The following is a 6,000-nucleotide window of genomic DNA, read 5'->3' on the forward strand; positions in this document are numbered from 1 at the left end:
GGTTTGTGTGGGGGTGGGGTTGTGTGTGTGGGGGATGTGTGTGGGGGGGTTGTGTGTGTGGGGTTGTGTGTGTGGGGTTGTGTGTGGGGTTTTGTGGGGTTGTGTGTGTGGTGGGGTTGTGCTTGTGGTGGGTTTGTGCGTGTGGTGGGTTTGTGTGTGTGGTGGGTGTGTGGGGGGATTGGGTGTGTGGGGGGGTTGTGTGTGTGCTTGTGTGTGTGCTTGTAGTTGTGTGGGTGTGCTTGTGTGTCTGTGTAGTTGTGTGTGGTTGTGTGGGTGGTTGTGTGTGTGTAGTTTTATGAGTGTGGGGTTGTATGTGTGTGGGGTTGTGTTTGTGGGGGGTTGTGTGTGTGGGGGGTTGTGTGTGGGGGATGTGTGTGGGGGGATGTGTGTGGGGGTTGTCTGGGGGTTGTGTGTGGGGGGTTGTGTGTGGGGTTGGTGTGTGTGTGGGGGGTTGTTGGACAGGCCACATGACGGGCCGCTCTCCCCCGGCTCGACCAGGCCCGAGCCAGTCACGCAAGCACCACACACCACCATTGCACGTCCTACGTCCCCTCAGGGACACCTGCCCTCGAGCATGATAACCTCGTGGGTCCGATCCACTGCCGACCCATGCGCCCAGCCGGGGCCGCCATCTTGGACACTTCGCCACGAGGCAGCCTGGCCCCCGATCGACCTCAACCCTGGGCCTAGCCCGGCCTCAGACATTCCGGCACCACCCTCCACCCAGGAGGTGAGCGAGCTACTTGGCCAGTCAATGGGAGGAAGAGGTGTCGATGGTTCTCCCCCGGCCAGTGCCGCTCGCCCATCGCCTCCCCGGGCGCTGGCTCCACCCCCCTGCTGGGTGTCTGGACTCCCTCATCCCGGACCTCCCGACCTCCAAGTGCGAGGGTCCGGACATCAAAGCACGCCAGCCCTATAACTGGGGCAGCTCCAGAGCAGGAAGGCAGTTGTATCTTGGAGTCGAGAGACGAAAGAAGAACTCATCCTGGACGGACTACTGGCGCTGCCGTAGCTCTGTCCTGTGCACCATCATCCTGCCTGTTGGCGCTGCCACAGCCGTCGTAACCTTCATCCTTCATCGTCGTCCGGATCTGCTGGCGAGGCCGCGGACCGTTGTAACCGTCATCTGCATCGGGACCTGCTTGGCTTCTCCACGGCCCGTCGACCATCCTTCATCCATCTCGGGACCTGCTTGGCTCCTCCACGGCCCGATCAGCAAACCCGCCGAGCTCGAGGATTGAGAGCTATTGAACTCATTGGTAACTAAGACTGTCCCGCTACCCTTTTCCTCAACCAGAGATCAGAACCGAGGGGACCCCTGAGTCCAGACCTCCTTGTATCATATTGACGTAACCTAAGAATTGCATATAAAGTCTCGTTAACCTTCAATCTTGTGTGGTGTCCGTCTGTGGGGGGGAAGTTACTTATCTGTACAGTCGTTGGAGACGGCTCTCCCTGGAGACCTCTCCCCGTAACCTCGGCCGACCCTCCCGGTCCGTCTAACATTGGTGGCCAGCGGCGCGATCCGAATCACCGCATAACGTACAGAGAGTAGCTCACCCCACAACGAACAACAATGTCGACTAAAGAGAGCGGAGCAACTGAGAAGTTCCAAATGGAAAAACTAGAGGAATACAGCCATCGTGAACTAAAGCAGTTCTGCATCGAACTAGGTATCGCTACCACCGGACTAAGCACCAAGGACGATTTTAAGCATGCCCTAGAATCTTGGGCAGAAACCGGGGATGTCGAAACCCCTGAGCAAAGCACCGCGAAAAAGACCAACACGGCCCCTGAAGAGCAAAGAACGGGTCTCTCGCAAGACGAGATCCAAGAAAGAGAAAAAGCCCGACTACACGAACTCGAAATGGCCCGACTCAAGATGGACGTAGAACTCAAATTGGCCGAGCAAAAAATAAACTTAGAGCACCTTCGCCTCCGAGAAGAAAGAGAGGAGAAACAGAGGCAAAGGGAGCTCGAGGAAAAAAGACTAACGTACGAGCACGAGCGGAACCTAGCCGAGATCAACCTGCGCAAACAGAATAAAGAATTAGGGGTGCCCGACAGACCGTCCACCCCAGGGACCACGGACAAAAAAGTGCACATCCCCAAGGATGTGGTCCGAGAATATTTTCGAGAAGACGACATCCAGCAATGGTTTAAGGCATATGAAATCGCGATGACTGCGCACCGGATCGATAGAGCCGACTGGGGAGCCGGCCTATGGGGCAAATTCCTCAATGAGGGCCGCGATACTCTGTTACAGCTCCCAGACCACCAGATGACCTCCTACGACCATATGAAAGCGGCCCTCCTCACTCGCTATGGCCTCACGCCCGAGATGTACCGTCAGAGGTTCCGAGACTGCACACGCATTCCAGGTACAACTTGGGTGGACTATGTAACGTACTTTAGCCGAGCCTTCGAAGGCTGGATCAGAGGGAACAACGTCACGACCTACGAGCAGTTGTTCAATCTGATGGTATGGGAGCATCTGTCCAACAATTGCTTCATTGAACTACGCCAACACCTCCTCGACAGCAAGCTAACCGATCCCCGGCAGCTCGCAGCTGAAGCTGACCGGTGGGAGATCACCCGAGTGGGCCGGAATGGGTCCTACGAGCAGAACAGGAACAACAATGGTCACTACCGACCCAGAGGAGGAGGAGGGGGCCAAGGACGAGGAAGAGACAATACTCCGGCCGCCCCCGCTACCAGCACCACCCCCCCGGCCAACCGGGGCAGCACCCCGGCGCGACCGGGATACAGAGCCAATGTTACATGTCACCGATGCCAACGAGTCGGCCACTATGCAAACGACCCAAGCTGCCCGCAGTATCAGAGTCCAAGACCCCGCCAGGTGGCCGCCGCGGCACTAGGGGAAGAACAGATCTCCGAGGAACAAGAAACAGGCGAGCAAGAGTATCAAGAGTGGGAGCCAGCCGCCATGACTCTCGCGTGCTTAGGGGGAAGAGACATGGTCCCGCGGGTCCCCCTACCCGCTAACACCCAGAAGTACAGCCAATGGGTGAGCATCAATGGACAGCGGGCCGAAGCCCTTCGAGACACCGGGGCTAGTGTGACAGCCGTCCGCTGCCACCTGGTGACCCCAGAACAATATCTACCGAACATTCTCTGCCCTGTGCGATCAGCCGACAACTCGGAGAGTCTGTGTCGGATGGCCTGCGTCCCCTTTGAGTGGGGAGGGGTCTCCGGCATGTTGAAAGTAACGGTCCGAGACGACGCCCCCGTGGACTGCCTCCTCGGAAATGACCTGGAAAGCTCCCCGTGGGCAGCCGTGGAGCGAAAAGAACACTTGGGGATGTTGGGCGTCCCAGACTGGGCGTGTGTCACCACCCGGTCCATGGCCGCCCGTGCCAACCATCACCCGGAAGAACCAGAATGGCCGGCGCCTCCGCCTCCGGTCGCCCCCGCCGAGACCCCCGACCAGGACATCCCCCTCGAACCTGCTCAACCTTCCGACCTTGCTAATCTTGACCAGTGGGCTCAAGAAGGGGGACCCACACAAGAACAATTTCGTCAGGAGCAGAAGACCTGTCCCTCCCTTGAGGGACTCCGACAACAAGCGCTCGCCCAAAGCGCAGGGGATACCTCCGGAACTCATTGGGTCTACTGGGACAATGACCTATTGTACAGCGAGCAACGAATCGCCGAGCTGGGGGCCAACCGAGTACTAGTGGTGCCCCTCCGCTTCAGAGACTTCCTGCTAAATCTGGCCCACGATGTCCCCCTGGCAGGGCACCTGGGACAAGATAAAACCTACAGCCGCCTAGTGACCCACTTCTTCTGGCCAAAAATGAGAAACGATGTGCACCAGCATTGCCGATCTTGCCCCACGTGCCAAGCTAGTGGGAAGAGCGGCCGCAAGTTAAAGGCCCCCCTGCAACCCTTTCCCGTAGTCACGACCCCATTTGAGAGGGTCGGAATAGACATTGTGGGACCCCTAGACCCGCGTACAAGACAAGGCCATCGTTTCATCCTAGTACTAGTGGACCACGCCACCCGCTACCCTGAGGCTATTCCTCTCCGGACCGTGACAGCCCCAGTGGTCGGCAGGGCCCTGATGGGGATCTTCTCCCGTGTGGGGTTCCCCCGAGAAGTCGTCAGTGACAGAGGCACGAACTTTATTTCCAAATATATGAAGTCCCTCTGGCAACAGTGTGGGGTCACCTACCGCTTCACGACCCCCTATCACCCCCAAGGAAACGGACTTGTTGAGCGGTTCAATCGCACACTAAAAGGGATGATCGGGGGATTGGAAGAACCCCTCCGTCGCCAGTGGGACGTGCTGCTGCCGTGCCTCCTCTTCGCCTACCGGGAGGTCCCACAGAAGTCCCTAGGCTTCAGCCCATTCGAGCTGCTCTATGGGCACCCAGTACGGGGACCACTCAGCCTGATCAAAGAAGGCTGGGAGATGCCTCCGGCCAAGAGTCCTCCAGATGTCTTCCGGTACCTCCTCACCCTCCGCAACCAGTCTCAGAGGTTCAGAGACCTAGCAAAAGCCAACCTAGAGGCCAGTCAAGAGGACATGAAGAAATGGTATGACCAGAACGCCTCATCTATTGAATTCGAGCCGGGGCAACAGGTCTGGGTAATGTCCCCCACAGAACCGTGCGCTCTCCAAGACAAATGGACGGGACCCTTCAAGGTAATCGAGCGCAAGGGTCCTGCCACCTATCTGATCGATATGGAGTCCGCCCGGAATCCGCTCCGAGTCCTCCACACCAACAGACTGAAACCCCACTTTGCACGAACAGAACTCAGCCTCTTGATGGCCACAGACAACGGGGTTGAGGACGACTCCGAGCCTCTCCCTGACCTCTTGCGGACCCAGGAGCAAGACGGCTCCGTGGATGGGGTCCGACTCTCGGAGACCCTCACCCAGGAACAACGCCAAGAGTGCCAAGCCCTCCTATCACGATTTGCCAGCCTGTTCTCCCTCACCCCAGGTGTCACTTCCTGGTGTGTGCACGATGTGGACACCGGAGACAGCCCTCCTATCCGCCACCGGGCCTACCGCGTACCTGATCGGGTACGGGCCTGCATCCAGGCGGAAGTAGCCAAGATGCTCACGCTCGGGGTCATCGAGCCCTCCGACAGTCCATGGGCCAGCCCGGTCGTACTGGTCCCCAAAGCAGCCGCCCCCGGAACCACACCCGAACTCCGGTTCTGTGTCGACTACCGGGGCCTGAATGAAGTCACCAGAACGGACGCACACCCCATCCCCCGGGCAGATGAACTGGTCGACCGAATGGGCGCTGCCCGCTACCTCAGCATCTTCGACCTAACGGCGGGCTATTGGCAGATCGGCCTCACACCCCGAGCACAAGAACGTTCTGCCTTCTCCACCCCCGATGGCCACTATCATTTCACGGTCATGCCCTTCGGCATGAAAAATGCCCCAGCGACTTTCCAACGGCTCGTCAATCAGGTCCTGGCGGGGCTCGAAGAGTTCAGCGCCGCCTACCTGGACGACATCGCTGTGTACAGCCACCATTGGACCGAGCACCTCCACCACCTCCAAGCAGTGTTGCAAGCCCTTCAGCGAGCTGGCCTCACGATCAAGGCCAGCAAATGTCAAATTGGACAAGGGTCGGTGACCTACCTCGGACACCAGGTGGGAAGCGGTCTAGTGGCCCCTCTACAACTGAAAATTGCCGCCATCCAGAACTGGCAACCCCCTATCACTCAAACTGAAATACGAGCCTTCCTGGGCCTCACGGGCTACTACCGAAGGTTCGTGAAAGACTATGGTACCATCGTGGGGCCTCTCACCGAACTCACGTCAAAAAATCAGCCCAAGAAGGTGAACTGGACCCCAGAGTGTCAAGCGGCATTCGAACAGCTAAAGGCCGCCATGTGTTCCGCTCCTGTGCTCCAGGCCCCAGACTACAGCCGAGAGTTCGTCGTCCAGACGGACGCCTCCGACCAGGGCATTGGGGCGGTCCTGTCCCAGGTGAACACCGAAGGCCTTGATCA

This window comes from Lissotriton vulgaris, chromosome 11 (genome assembly GCF_964263255.1).
Source record: "Lissotriton vulgaris chromosome 11, aLisVul1.2, whole genome shotgun sequence".
NCBI lineage: Eukaryota > Metazoa > Chordata > Amphibia > Caudata > Salamandridae > Lissotriton > Lissotriton vulgaris.